This window comes from Chelonoidis abingdonii, chromosome 5 (assembly GCF_003597395.2).
Source record: "Chelonoidis abingdonii isolate Lonesome George chromosome 5, CheloAbing_2.0, whole genome shotgun sequence".
NCBI classification, from domain to species: domain Eukaryota; kingdom Metazoa; phylum Chordata; order Testudines; family Testudinidae; genus Chelonoidis; species Chelonoidis abingdonii.
Genome location: NC_133773.1, coordinates 112,969,500 through 112,985,636, shown reverse-complemented (window position 1 = coordinate 112,985,636; position 16,137 = coordinate 112,969,500). Strand labels below are relative to the sequence as shown.

General features: G+C 39.9%; 1 protein-coding gene across 7 annotated transcripts in view; it reads left to right on the top strand.

The window, feature by feature from the left end:
- The window catches only part of SLIT2 (slit guidance ligand 2), a 408,552-nt gene that overhangs the window by 53,554 nt on the left and 338,861 nt on the right, over positions 1-16,137 (top strand). The gene's annotated exons all lie outside the window — the stretch shown is intronic.

The window sequence follows — 16,137 nt, the reverse complement described above, 5'->3', positions numbered from 1 at the left end:
AAAAATTATTGTGCAGTTTGTCATGTGCGAGGTTTTAGATTTGTAACCTGACGGTGGTGCCTTCTTAACATGCAGTAGATTTATATCATCCAGCAGCCTGTCAAGCATGTGTTTGAAATATAATAGCTGGTTTGCGTGTGAAGTTCACTATTATTTAAAATGCTATCGTTAGTTTATCATATCTTGAAAGAATGTGGTTAAACAGAAAAAACTCATGATCTGATAATTTAAATCAGGGCTTGCTGTAGTGGAATGACTTAGTCTTATGGCTCTCTACCACATTTAATAAGTACACTTTTAAAAGAAACCATACAAAACTTATTTTTGATACCAGTTGACTGTTTTTTTATGCTAATAATAAAATGGTATTTGATGGAGAGCTTTCAGCTGCAAGATTTATTAAGAGCACTCTTCCTTGCCCCCGTCTTTTTTTTTTTCTTCCCTTCCTTTAAGGTTGCTCTTGGAAGAGAGCTACTTTGAATGTTGCAAGGACTTATTTGCTGCGAAGAGTTGGGCTATCACTAAGCCAAGGTGCCATATCTAATTTACCATGACTGCATTTTTAGGAATTGGAAGGGACTTAGAAATTTCTTCAAAAATATTTTAAGTAATGTCAAGGATCGAATTTTTAAAAAATCAGTAACATCAGATATTTATATTTAAATTTGTAGAAAAATGTTAATTGACTTTTAGTAGGGGAAACCTATATGTTCAAGTAAGTATTTTTTTAAGGTGTGTGTATAATCTAATCTAGTGATACACCTCTTATCCATTCATCCAGCTAAAGATTCTGTCCATTGATGTACCTATTGGGCACTGAGTGATATGCACTTTAGACAGTAATGGCTGAACTTGGTTTCAAATTTCCACAGGTAGAGCCTCACCGAATTGGAGCTGCAAGGCCCAGCAGTAAAAACTCCATATGGAATGAGATCATGAAGGGGTCACAGTGATGCTAGCTGTTTACTCCAAAGGGCAGTCTGAAACACACCAATGCACCATAAAAGTGAATGGTGGTAAGAGGACAGGGCCTGATCAATAGGGCACCCATGAAATGTGCTGATTGGTGCATCTTCCAGGTAGCGTAATTTTGTGGGATTTCAAAGCTGCCCTTTGCTGGCAGATCCTACGCTCCCACCCACATCTAGCATTGAATCCCCCTCTAAGTACAGATGTCTCCACTGGTCTGTGTGTGTAGAAACTGCAGTCCCCTCACCCAGTCAGAATGAATCACAACATGTGGGTCTAACTCTTCTCATGCTTGCTTACTTTATCCATATAAGCACTCCCATTGATTGCTCTGTTTTATATGTTCCTGTCCCTCCATCCGTTCCTACTCCCCTCTCCAAAAAAACCCAAAAATTAAAAAAAAATGGAAATTTCATTCTCCTAGCAAAGAATGTTTCTGACTATAAGTACTGTATATCACCCCTGGAATTTTTATGGCAGCATGGAACAATTGTGTAGAGCCAGCTAATCCATAAATGGTCTGATAGTCACATTTCAAAATGCAAGATAGCTTTTACACTCAATGGTTAATAATACTGTGTACTTAACTGTGCAGATTTTAAAGCATGTCACCAACATTAGCCTCATAGTATCCATGTCATTGAAGTAAAGAGTAGTAAATGTCACTGTACTTTTGTTTACTTATCTGTAAAATAAGTGAAGTGACTTGCCTAAAATCACACCATAAATTAACAGCTGAGCAAGATTAGCTCCCTGAAATCCTGATTCCCAGCACTCAGCTTTACTGCATCACATCAGCTGGAAAAGTTAATTTAAAAGAAGAATTTATGAATGGTGATCTGTTTAGAAATGTGATCCAGTTTACATAATTGCCTATACAAGCAACAAGGCCTGCCAGTCTTACCAGCCAGTGCCAGACTGTAGGTCCATGAAGGCAACACTCACCCCTGAGCAGCACTTGGCAAATGACAGCCTTACCTTGTTAAGAGATCCTCCTAGGGCACTCTCAGGTGTGCTGGAATGGGCTGGTGGCCAGTGCTGCCTATTTAAAAAAATAGGGCTTAGTTCAGTGATTTTGATTTCCCGTGATAGGTAAGGTTATCCCACTCTAGATGATCATGAATATGTTGCAGTGAATTTGGTTTGCAGGAGCACTGGGACTTTGGGTGATTAGGTGCAGTGTCAGTTTGTATCTGTGTGATAGAGGGCACTGTTTGGGGGGTGGAATATGTGGGGAGTGGGCTTTTCCAATACTTTGGGGAGGGGGTGGAATAAATGGATATCAGCCCTCCTTCAGTGTCAATGGGACAGGGATCTATGGCACCTGTTTTGAATTTCAGTGGTTTCTTGTGCAGTAGCCTGTGGGTTTAAATAAGTCCATGGAGTTGTGCAGGCCTATGTGGGGGCTTGAATTTAAGTAGACCTTTCAGGTCTTGGACATTTGAAGTGCTAATCATTTGAATACAGAAAGGGAGACAGAGGAGTGACAGCTGTCTCCTCCCCACCTTTTGTTACTGCCAGAGTGGATTGCCTATACATGTTACTTTGTTTTAATGTAAGTATTTGTATGGCTGTTTATCCTCGCTGGAATTTATCTTTTGCAACTGCATCATGGCTTTTTCTTTAGCCTTGCAGAAGAAAATGGTTGTGCAAACTGAATTCTCATCGTTAATATGAATGTGATTAGTTTTGCAGTGATCTGTATTGTTGCTGTCTGTAGCCCTTTGTGTATTATGTAAGATGAAAAGGCAAGCTATCTTCATTGAGTTTCTTCCTCCTCCCACCCCCGCAGGTTATCCCTTTTGGACACTTTTTCATATCTCAAAATCCAGGACACTGCTGGTGCAATTAGCAGTTCATGCTTAGAATTGTGATAGCTAGGAATGTTGTGTTGCAAATCTGGACTGAGGTGTATAGCACAGCTGTGTAAGGAAACCTGAGCACTTTGCATCTTGTTCTAGTCAATGATATCGGTGCCTTACTTTCATAAGAAACTGCTTAATTTTCCCCATTCGCCCAAAGAAGAAAAATCTAGAACTTCAAAATTAATTAGTGGTTCTGTTTACTAGCATTTATGCAAAACAATATCAGAATGATTTTTTTTTTAACAGGGTAGAAATATTTGTAACTTTTTGGTACAGCAATCTGTCGTCTAAATTAAGATGAAAAGTTAGAACATAGATGCATTTTTCTTTTGGGAATCTTTGCATGACACTGGGCCCTTGCTGATATTTGCTAGTGGAAAAAATCTGCATCTACACTTTGGCTATAAATATTTCTGTACAGATAGCCTGAAACAGAATTTATTTAGTTAAACACAGTAGAGAACTGGAATACTAAATAAACTTATACTGTTACTGCATTAGTCTCCTATTTAACAATTTACTTTGGATCGAAGGATTTTTTTTTCAGGCAAGAAACTCCTCCTTTCCAATCACTTAATTAGTAGAAAGTTCAGAAATTACAAAAATATTCCACTGAAATCCATGAATGCATTGTGGTATCTTCTCATTTAGCAATGGCATTGGAGAACTTAGTCCCTTTTATGTACAGTATCTGAAAAATGGGCAAACAATATAAATATTTACCTATGGGTAATGATAGAACAACTTATGCCTCTGACCTGGCCTCCTTGTGCATTCTTCCCCTAGTCTTTGTGCTCCACCGGAGAAGCCATATTCAGTTCCACCTTTTCCACAAAGCTCTGTGTTTTCTTCCTTGCTGCCCCTTATATTTAATAAACATTTCCAAATGTGTTTATCAGATATCTCCTGCTTGCCTCATTCAAATCTTTCCACTTCACAAATCCCTCTGCAGCACTGCCCTTATCCCCCAAAAGTCTGAACTTTAAATGTAAACTTTAAAAATTGGGAGGGAGGAGGCAAGCCCACAAGAAATATACCCTGAAATAATATTTCCCGTATCCTTCCTCTGTTCTTGTTCTGGATTTTATCTTCCCTTGTCTGTCTGTCAAATTCATCATTTAAATTTTGAGCTCTTCTGGTCAGCTCTCTTATGTCGTTTCCTATGAAATGCTTAGCTTCACCTGCTATAAAATAATCATCTTACTGGTAAAACTAACCAATGGGTATCAAATTTCGTGCCTCACAGTGATGCGTGTCAGATCAATAAGTATACCATTAGAGTTCATTTTAAAAACATATTTTAAAACTGAACATGTTTCAAAGTTAAGCAGTTTATAGTTTATATAGTCTTTTAATCTCCTTTTCTCCTCCATATGAATGCTGTTAATTTACATTATTCTTGAGTACACAGACTTTAATATGTAAGTGCTGTTTTGCCATTAAATATGTTGAATTAGAAAGGAAGGTCTCTTATACCAATAACTAAAACACTACTTTACTTTACTCTTTAAAATGAACATTCTGTAGACTTCTAATCTATAATCTTCATTTTGAGCATTTGTAGGGTGAACTAACTCACATTCACGAAACATTAATAGAATTAGTCATAGCTGAAATTATAGTTCTAAATATGCCTATGTGGCATGTACCCTTTCTTTTGATTTTGGTGACTGCACATTCTGTACATCTGCAAGCACAGTGGCAGATTCTGTAATGCACAGTTATAATTAACCTGCATCTGAGATAAGAATCTGTCCCTTAGTCTGCATGGCAAGCTGCCAGATAATCTATCAACCTCAGTTTTAGTACTTTTTTTACTTGATATGGTTGAAATTTGAAATCTTATAAATTAAATACAGTAAATATTACATGACTAAAATCTCTATAAAAGCAGCAAGCATGATCAAAACCATATTACATATTTACAGTATCAGATTCTCGTGTGTATATATACACAAATTGTATTATTTAGTACATAATCTACATCTCATATACTGATTGCATTCTTATACATTTATAGACCTCTTTTTGCCTAAATTAACATGTTATCAAAAACTATTAAACTAGATGTTACCTAGTATATCAAAAAATCTAAGTTATAAATATAGCTCACACTCCAAAGCTAAAGTACTTTGTGGCGTCAGACCTAAAACCTTACACGGTTAGATCAGAACATGACACTGCATATACTATAAACACACACATTCTGTCACATAATAAACCTTTATATTTCAAAATATGTTATAGAAATTTTGGACAGCACTGTGAAGGGTTATGATGTGTATAATGAGCTCTTCTATTTTACTGCGTCTTCCCAGCCAGAAGGCTTGTATTCCCTGTATCCTAATATCACTTCCATGTAAAATAAAACACTTTTTCACAGCTACCTTTTTCTCCCAGCCACATGCTTTTACATTAGTTTTGTTCTTTGCTTTTATATACATTTCTCAAGGACTTTAATGCTACACTTAGAAAACTATGAAGCTCATATAGTACAAAAACTATCTGCTGTTCCTGGAACTTAACACAAGGAAAACAGATCACAGATTAATGTTTTGTGGGTGTGGAGAATAGTGAAGATGATGGTAAAAGATCTCTCTAGATACTAGAGAAGAGTTAGGTAAACTATGGCCCGTGGGTCACATCCGGCCTGGGGGCCCCTCCCCTGCGTTCCCCCCTATCCCACAGCCTCTGCTCGCTCCACTGGTGGCGCAATGCAGAAACATTGAATTGTGGGTAGACACTGAATATTCCCATGCAAAATGGGTAGTTCTATGTTGGTGCACAGAAAAAAAGCTTGTGATCAAAAGTCAGTCTTCATCCCTGAAGATGTACACCTGGAAGATTGCAACTGCAGTTTGAGACCTCTTTTATGCATTTTGGGACTTAAAGAAAAGTTAGGTTTCACAACTGCTTATGGGGACATCAAGGAAATTGAAAGACAATAAACTTAAAACTAATACAAGGAAACAACTTTTTATGCATTGTGTGGAAGTCATTGGTGCAAGGTATCATGAGGCTAAGTGTTCAATAGGATTAATGAAAGGGTTAGGTATTTATTGTAGATAATGAGAACAGTCAGTGTAAAAAATATCTGGATTGAAGCATGCATGCTTCAGGACATAAACCAACTACTACTTAGACTGTAAGTTCTTTGGGAGCAGAGACTGTCTCTTTCTTCTGTGTTTGCAGAGTGGGGTCCTGGTATGTGTCTAGGGCTCGTAGGCAGTATGGTCAGTAATAATAATAACTGACAGAGTATGGGAATTTTTCCATAATGAACAGGTTATTTCATATTTGTTTGCTAAAGGGCTTCTGGAATCTCGCTGAAGTATTTGTTCACTACATAGTATCCTTGACTAAGTGATGATTGTATGGCAGTGTGACATTTCCTGTGTTCTTATATAATAATATATTATGCCTCTGGAAGGATCTGTCTTCATTCAGCTAGGTGCTGTACAACCACATACAAAGACATGTTCCCTGTCCCAAAGAGGAGACACATGATGTTTGAAGGACGGATAAGCAGTTCAGTTTCATTTGCGGTTGTATGTAATTTATCTCTTAACAACATGTTCACTATCTTACTTTCCCTTCAAACCAGTCAACTTTAATTGAATGGCCTTCTTTTAGGTGTTGGGGGGCGGGGGGAGTGGATCTTGAGGATGTATGTAAACTCGGTAACATATTTGACTTATTCCTATAAAAGACACCTCCACTTTCAACCTTGACTGCAATATGTATAGGAAAGGCTCATCTCCATTAAAGTTTCCACTTTCTTTAGTCACATGAGAACTGAGACCTCAAAGTCTCGCTCAGAATCTGGGCTGATGTACGGGAGTCTGAATTCCATTGAGTGTCACAGAAGATATAGCTATATAGACACTAATTAGAAACTGTGGTTGGAACCAGTTTCCTCACATAGCCTGATAAGTAGACCTATCTCTGCATGTACTCATCATTCTAGTCTTAAATCAGTATGATGAAAGAGAGAAACTACATTGTGAATATTATTTACTTTAGTCATAATTCATTTAGGTTAAACATTAGGACATATCTCTAGAATCAAGGATATTTAGACAGTAAAATGATGTGTGGAAAAGAGGGCATTGGAGGTGTTCTAGAGCAGACAATGTATAATATGTACTGTGTCTATGTAGGATAGAGGGCATTTTTGCACTAATTCACAGTGATGGCATATATTACCCAGAAAACTCTTTTCTACACCATTTTGTATGATTGATAATATAACTTGACTCTAAAAACTGATACTTTCTAAGTAGTATAAATGTATTTTTTTGGATGGAAACATCTGATGTGGGGCTTTTGTCTAATCCTATACGTGGAAGTGCCATGTGGAGTAGAGACTACAATCTCTCACTATCTGTTATAAGTACTCAATTCCAAAATATATACCCTGGTTAACACTTTCAGAACAGACTAGTGATTTCAGGTCACTCAGTTTTTGAGTCCCCATCTTGAGACACCTTTTAAAGTGGCCTGTTTTCATGAAAAGCTCAGAACCCTCCTTCTAAAAATCTGCCCTTTTAAAAAGTATCTCAAAGCACTGAAAATTGCTAGTCATTTTAGAAAATCTTGGCTTGGCCCATTATTATCATTTCCCAGTATTGAATTGTACAGAACTCTAGTACTGAATTTAGAGTTTATAAACTCCACAGACTCCCAGATTAGTCAGGACCTAGAGAGTCATACAGAATTTATTAGTGCTACAGGATATTCAGATCTGTGGTTGACCAGAAGGACAAAGGCTAAAATAATAGGATCATATGCTTACTAGGTAAGGCATGCACACATTTTGGTAGTTAGTTTTCAAAAACTTTTACCAGTGACATTGGAGAAATTAATATTTAGGAGTGACTGATAGATTGGCAGAGGACTTTCCACACACATGGTGTGGCATGGAAGAAGGCATGAAAAGCAGAGTTGGGGGAAGGAAGGTGCAAAGTTGGGGAAATTAAAGTGAGAACAAGAGGGAATACAAAAGACAGACAATTTTTTTTTATCAAACCATCTGCATACAAAAGTACTAGTTTTTCTGAACTTTTTCATCATGAAAATCAAATCTTAATGCTGACATATGGAGCACAATGCATTCTGATTATAACCAGGTGACTACTGCCCAAAAAGCCTTAGCACTTGATGTTTCAAAGGAACTCTCTTTGCTGCAGATAGTTCAATTTTTTAGGTGTCTGTAGACTGTAGTGTCAAATGCCTTGATTTAATGTTCTGTAACAATAACATTTAGTTTCTTTTCTAATAAATTTGTAGAAACATAGGTGGAATGATTTGGATATAAAGAAGTATAGATAGAACCAAAGAGAAACTTAAATTCAGAATGTTAACTATTTTATTTTGCATGGCATCTTGAAGCAGTAACTGTTGAAGGTGTATCAATTTACATTTTTTATTGAATCAGTCCTAGCAGAAGAACATTAAAATGGAAATCAGTGGGAATAAAACATGTGGATGAATTTGTGTACATTTATTTATAGGGAATTGATTTACTTTACCTTTTTCACATTATAAAATGAACAATCCTGTTTTGTGATTAACTCATTACATAGTGTAATTAAATGTTTACATTTCTATTAAGCTAAATTACATTTCATTTGCAGCTTATGCACTCTCATTGTAAAGTAAATTTGTAATATAGACTTGCTTTATGAAGTTAGTACAATAAACATGATTGTTATATTCCCATATTGCAAGAGCTGTAGCTGCCAGGAGTTATACAGACGGGGACAACTTTCAAAAATAACACTGAGTTATTTTGTAGGGAAGTGTTTTTTCCATAAGCAATTTATTCATGATAGTGAAAGGAAGTAAAATCTTATTTTGAAATTACACCCATTTAAGAACAAAGTGAATAGTATAATTCCAATAAACATATGTTTATAGATAAGAAAACTTTAATTAATTAAATTCTGTTCCAGTCAAACATTTTTGTTCTTGATATTTTTTCCCAATGTTTTTCTAAATGTTGTATGAATCTTATAGTTCAGTTTAAAAAAATCCCATTTTTCCCTTCAAATGGACAATTTTAAAACATTGTTCTTTATGTCAAAGCAAACTTTAGAAAGCTGATAGTGTTGCATGTAAAGTTTAAAATAGATGTTGGAAGACTGGACCTTTCAATTCAGGTTTTGTTTTATTTTATTTGGTCGAAGTTACCACTTCATATTAGGACATAATTTATTGTTTACCAAGAAACTATTTTGCTCAGGTTGATTGTCAGATTCATAGATATGAATTGTATCTATAAAACACAAACTGTAATTCCCAGAGACTTTGTATTGTCAGAAAATATTTGGATGCTGGTGGTAGTGTTCATTTAGCACAGTTAAAAATATTTCTATTGGATTGCTTGTAGTGGTGATTATATTAATCGGTTTCTTTCTATGGTACAATTTAATAATCTCTGGCATTATTATAGTGGTGCATGTATGGCTTTCTGTGTATTGTCATAAAATTCTGTGGTTTATAACTTGGCCTTAAAACTGAGTTCTAGGATCAAAATGACTTCTATGTGTACACATTTTCTATTAGAAATGAAGTCTGAGTGTGAAAGAAAGAGACTCATCCTCTGTAATCTAGTGAGCCATGACTTGAGAGTTTTAAGAGCACTTTTTTTTCTCACCTCAACTAGACAGGTAGACCAGTTTCATGTTTCTCCTTTTTTCGCTAAACATGGTAGTAATATTTATTTCTGTGGCTTTATCCATGGGTTAGAAATTGATACAGATTATCAGATTCTAGTATATTAATCAAGAATATTATTTCATAATAAGAATAGACATATTTGTTATATTTTAACAGACTGAGAAACAATTATATTTTAAAGCAAGCACACATTTACTGCTCTAAAGGAAAAGCAACTTTTGAAGGATATTCTATAGACTATTAGGTCATGATAGTGAATAAAAGATAATAAAGGTAAATGCCTCTTATTGAGAGAGTGTGACTATTAAAATGTGTGTGTAGGAAATATAAACTGTCATATTTGTTTTCAAACAGTTTTAAACTTTAAAATTCAGTAAATTATTAATCTTTCAGTTATCTGTTTATTTTAGATCTTTCTTGAAAATTTTCTTTCTTTAAAAAATAAATGTGTTGAGATTCCAAATCTTTATCATTTTAAGCCAATGCATACACTGTTAAAGATTTTCTGAGGGAAAGCCTTTTAGGTTTCAAGACCTGAGTTCATACCAAGAGGTTTCTCTTGCAAAAATTGAGCCTGGCTAGTGTTGGAAAGACTTTGGTATTAATCCATAAAATGGTTGAGGTGCTTTGCTCTTCGATTAGTTGGGAAGGATACTCTTATGCCTGAAATACAGGACCAAGGAGACCAAAGTTCTGGACTTGAGGCCAGACTCCTATCCTAAGTGATCTTGGGCTCAGTCAGTCTAAGCCAGAGGTGGGCAAACTACGGCCCGTGGGACCATTCTGCCTGGCCCCTGATCTCCTGACCTGAGAGGCTAGCCCTTGGCCCCTCCCCTGCTGTTCCCCCTTCCACAGCCTGAGCTCACTGCTCCACCAGTGAAATGCCTTGAGCAATAAGGCTGTGAGCTCCTGGAGCAGCTCAGTTACAGAGCCCAGCCTGACCTGGCACTCTGTGCTGCGTGGTGCATGGCTCGCTCCAGCCGGGTGGCACGACTGCCTGTCCTGGTGTAGCCGTGCCACCAGCCACTGGTGCTCCAGGCAGCACAGTAAAGGGGCACGGAATGGTGGAGGGGGGGTTGGATAGAGGGCAGGGGGATGGTCAGGGGCCAGGGGTGTGGATAGGGATGCGGGCGGTCAGAGGGTGGGGAACAGGGGGATTGAAAAGGGGCAGTGGTTTTGGGGGCGGTCAGGGAGAAGGGGTGGTTGGATGGGGCAGGGATTGGGGGGGCAGTCAGGAAGGAGGAGGGTTGGATGGAGTGGTGGCGGGCAGTCAGGGGTGGGGGTCTGGAGGTGATCAGGGGATGGACGGTGGGGGGGCGGATGGGACAGGAGTCCCGGGGGCCCATCAGGGGGCAGGGGCAGGGGCTGGCCCATGCCATGCACAGCCTCCCCTAACCGGCCCTCCATATAACTTCTGAAACCCGATGCGGCCCTCAGACCAAAAAGTTTGTCCTCTCCTAGTCTAAGCCAAATCTTTTTGTTGGGAACCCTGACGTAGTGGGCCCATAGTTGCCTGGCTAGAAGGGATATAGAGTGGCTGCGTAGCAAACCTGTAGCTTGCCAGTGAGTTGAGAGGATTGAGGGGAGATAGATGTGTGTCCATCTTTACCTTCATAACGAATCTAATGCAAATATCTTGACTTAGGCTTCCTATTTCTTAAATTTTACCCTTAATGATTTGGGTTCCCAAAGAGTTAAACAATGGTCCAGATCTACATAGCCCTGTTGATGCTGTTAAACCAACTCAGGATCTGGCCTAAATTTCTTCAAGCATGTTGATTCACCTTTAAGCATTTCATTCAGTGTGGTGATAATGCAGCAAAATTTAACACTATAATTATGGTCTAGGAGCCTCCCTTCTTTTTGGTGTTGCAGCGGTCCAGTAATATCCATACAGCTTGCTAATCTTTGTAGAACTTTATGTGAAAATAGTAAGAGGTACAAACTGAGGGGGCAGGGGGAGGAGATAAAGTACCAGTGGAACAATTTTTTCCCTTGTAAAGGCAACTGAACATTAACTTGATTAGCTTTCTTTGTCCATCTAATATTTCAGGCTAATACATGATCTGTGACTCTTCGTCCTCCTTGAAAATTGCCCTCCCAATCAACAAAGCGATCTTTGACATGACTAAAATGGTGAGGCAAACCCCAGCACTGATAGCCCCAACAAGCGGTGGAAAAGAAATATTCCCTGCAAAGGAAGCAGAGTTCCTTTTCTCCCACTCGCTACCCAGTTCATTGTGGTGGATGCTGTAAACTTGTGGTTGACATCACTTGAGGGCCATGGCCTAATACAAAGACTGGAAGTGCCGCAATTGCTTTGGTGGAAAGGCGTATTCCTCGGCCACCATACAATTTTGTATTACCAGGCGCCCACAGCGAAATACAATTACATGAATTACAATAAATTACATGACTTTACTGACAAGCTTATGTAGAGTTCTTGGGAATTCTTTAAGGCCATCATGTGGCCCTTGATGCTGCTGATACAGCTGCCAGATCCATCTGGATGACTATGGTGATGAGACATGGCTCCACCTGTGAGGATTGCTGAAGGAGGTGCAGACCACAGTCGAGATTGTGAAACTCGGAGAAGACAGACATCTCTCTGCAAGGCGTGAAGGATTCCTGGGCCACTGAGAATCTACACACCGGGGCAAAGCAATGTTTCACTCATAAATGCAGCTCAATGCAGTTCTCAAATACCAGCCATACTCTGCCTCCAACTCCAACCCAGAGCATATAGCAGTGAGCATGGCTGCAATACCGCACGCCCGATTCCACATGGGATGCCTACAAATATATGGTTCAGTTTGGTTTACAGACTGAACAGAGACAGTCTGGACAAATCCCTTTCACTACCTACTAGGATCCAAAACTCCCTTGATTGGTGATAGAAACCAGCCGAACGCATGCAAAGGAATTCCATTCTCACAGGTGTCACCATCTTCACTTCCTGCCATCAACGCATCACTCAGAGGATGGCATGTACATTTAAACAGTCTCACGATGCCTATACATCTGTGGTCTGTTTGGTTCCATGTGTGTTCTTTCTGTGTACTGTACTGACTCTGGCCAGATAGGTCATACAGCAGACTCCAATCAACCTGCCCATTAAATCCACAGACTCAGTTCATAGTGAAGGCACTTGGTCAGGTTTATTGTCAATGAAGCACTGTCTTAATGTCGTGGTTCAGTGGTTACAGGTACACAAACACATGTCAGCCCATTGCAATGGACTAGCTCAGTTAATGGTGGAACTTTCCATTATCCCCTAGGCTTGCCAAAATGCTACCTCTGAGATACATCTTTACACACCGAAACAAAGAAGTTGCATATTGGTGCCACTCTCAAGTAATTGGGTGCTACCCATTACCTTGTACACGTTGGTTTGATTAAAACATCTCTGTCCATCATGCTGTCACCTGACCTTATCTTTAGTCAGCGTATTCCTGTTATCTTTGGGGAATGTGTTGTGGTACCAGAACACCTCAGTATCACTTTCTGGAATGTTTGCTTATATATTTTTATGCCTAGCACTACTTAGGAATGTGTATTTCTGCAATATTAGCCTGGTTCTGGCCAGATTCTGTGAGCCGGGTGTGCCTCTTGCTCACAACTTAACTTTGCTTATATTAGCAATTTTTGACCATTACTTTAGCTCAGGCCTCTGATACAAGGGCTTATGTTTCAGGCCCTTTTCCTACTACAGTATCAATCTGCTCAAACTGAGAGTGGTCAGGAATGTTTGCGGCCATTTCCTCCTGCTGATAACAGGATTGCATACGAAGATCCTAATGGACAGCTTAACCTGCATGTACTACATCAACTGCCAGGGAGGGACCAAGTCTCCCGCTCTGTGTACGGAAATGATGTGGCTATGGAATTGGTGCATTTCTCACAATGTCACCTTTATGGCAGCTTACCTCTCGGACACGCAGAACTCGATAGCAGACAAGCTCAGCTGCAAATTCCCACAGGACCACAAGTGGGAGATGCTCCCTTCAGTACTTCATGACTTGTTCATGTGGTGGGGAACACTTTTCAGTTCACTGTTCACCACTTACCAGAACAAGAAGCGTACATGATACTGCTCCAGGGTGGAGTGAAACAGCAATGTCTGGGTGATGCTCTCCTTTTCCCTTGGAACAAGGACCTTCTTTATGCCTTTTCTCCATTTCCTCTTCTGCTGAAAGTCCTGCTAAAGAAGAGAGACAGCGCTCACGTAATCCTGATTGCTTCTACTTGGATAAGATGGACCTGGTACCCTTTCCTCATGTAGCTCACAATGTGTCCACCGATCTCCCTTCTGACCACTCCTCACCACCTCTCACAGGACAAAGAGCATACCATATATCCCAATTTAGGAATTCTCTGCCTCAAAGCATGGCTCCTACATGATTCTGGCATCTAGAAATCTCATACTCTAGGAAAGTACAAGTCTATTACACAGCAGAAAGTCCTCCACACAACATACTTACCTACAGAAGCGGTCCAGGTTTCAGATTTGGTGCACATCCTAACAAATCTTTCCAGTGTTAGCAGCTCTTCCATGTATTCTGGAATATGATCTGATCCTTAAAAAATCAGGGTTATTCCTGAGCGCTCTCAGGGTCCACCTAGCAGCCATCACAGCATTTCACTAACCCATAGAGAGGAACTATGCACCCAACCACCAAAAGATTCCTTAAGGGTATAACAAACCTCTTCCCTCAACCTCGACTTCTTACCCCCCTAGTGGGACCTAAACCTGGTAGCAAAAGGGCTGACCAGGTCCCCCTTTGAACCTACTGCCACCTGTTTGCTGACATATCTATCAGTGAAAATGACCTTTCTGATAGCAGTTACTTTGACTAGAAGAAACAGGGGAGATAGCAACTCTGATGGTGCATCCCCTTTACACAGTATTCTTCCCAGACGAGATTATGCTCAGGCCGCATCCAAAGTTCAGTCCGAAGGTAACCTCATCTTTTCACATGAATCAGTCACACCACCTTCCCATCTTCTATGCCAAGCCTCACTAAGACAATAAGGAGGCCATACTGCAAATTTTAGATGTTAGGAGACCCCTAGCATTCTACCTCAATAGGACAAGAGCCTTCAGGAAGTCCCCTCTCTCTGTGTTGGAAAGATCTAAAGACTCAGCAATATCAGCCCAAAGATTCTCTAAGTGGGTCTCAAATTGCATCAGACAGTGCTACCAAATTTGTAACGTGACCTCCACCTCCCCTTCGACTTGATCTGTACACATTACACAAGATCAGTCTCCTCATCTGTCAAGCCCTATTTCAGAGAACTGCAGTGTGACAACACGGGCATTAGTCCACACCTTCACAGAACGCTATGTGATCACTGGGGACCCTGCCTCTGATGCCATCTTCGGTTTCACAGCACTGTCATGTCTGACTGACCTGAGTCTGAAGTCCCAGCCCTCCAAAAGGGATACTACTCAGGTGTCACCTACAGTGAAACACCCATAGGGACACTACTCAAAGAAGAAGCAGTTACTCATCTTGTGCAATAACAATGGTTCTCGAGATGTGTCCCCCTATGGGTGCACCACAACCTGCCCTTCTCCCCTCTAATTTGAAGTTCTCATTTATGATTCTGCGGTATGGAAGGAACTCCGGACAGTTAGCCCACATGTGCTGGCTATCCTTGTGGCACAGCATGAGGAGAGACAGTGCATGTGCGGGCCCGACAGACACAGCTACTGAAGTTCACCAATCTGCAGTGCAGGGATGATGACCCACCTACAGCAGAGCACCCATATGGACACACATCTTAAAGGACCATCGTTACTATGCCAGGTGAGTAACCTGTTTTTCTGAGTTACAGTGCATATACATACTGTAATAAAAATTGTGTAGAAAAACATTTTTCTCCATAATCTGTTCATTTCTTTTGACCCATCTTTTCTCAAATAGTTTTTTGTAGGTGTTTTACTCCAGTCAGTAAGTTGTTCCATTAAAGGCAAAAAAACAGCTGAACTTAATAAAAGAGAAGACTATCAGGGACAGTGTGAAGACAGAGTTAGATTTTGCATTCAGTATATCCTTTGTAGTTCATTTAAAATGTCTCTCACCAAGTTAGACACTTAGGCCACGTCTACACTACGGGATAATATCGAATTAGCTAAAATCGGTTTTATAAAATTGATATTATACATTCGATTTCATGCGGCCACACTAGGCACAGTAATTTGGCGTTGTGCGTCCATGGTCCGAGGCTAACATCGATTTCTGAAGCGTTGCATTGTGGGTAGCTCTTCCGTAGCTATCCCATAGTTCCCGCAGTCTCCCCCGCCCCTTGGAATTCTGGGTTGAATCATTATTGTCGCGGGTGGTTCTGGGTAAATGTCGTCAGTCATTCCTTCCTCCGGGAAAACATCAGCTGACAATCCTTTCGCGCCTGAATTTGCTATTGTCGTCTGCTTCCCACGCTCTCTGCTATTCTTCTGCTTAGGACTTCTATTTTTCTTGACTAAGGAAAGAGAAGAATTAAAAAGACTTGAGACAAAATAAATAAGAACCCATCACTCTAATTTAAGGCCCCCCCCCTGGGTGCCAATTTGGTCTACTCTAGAGCATGTGGGGTGAGGGATGCGAGTTTGGAAGCGGAG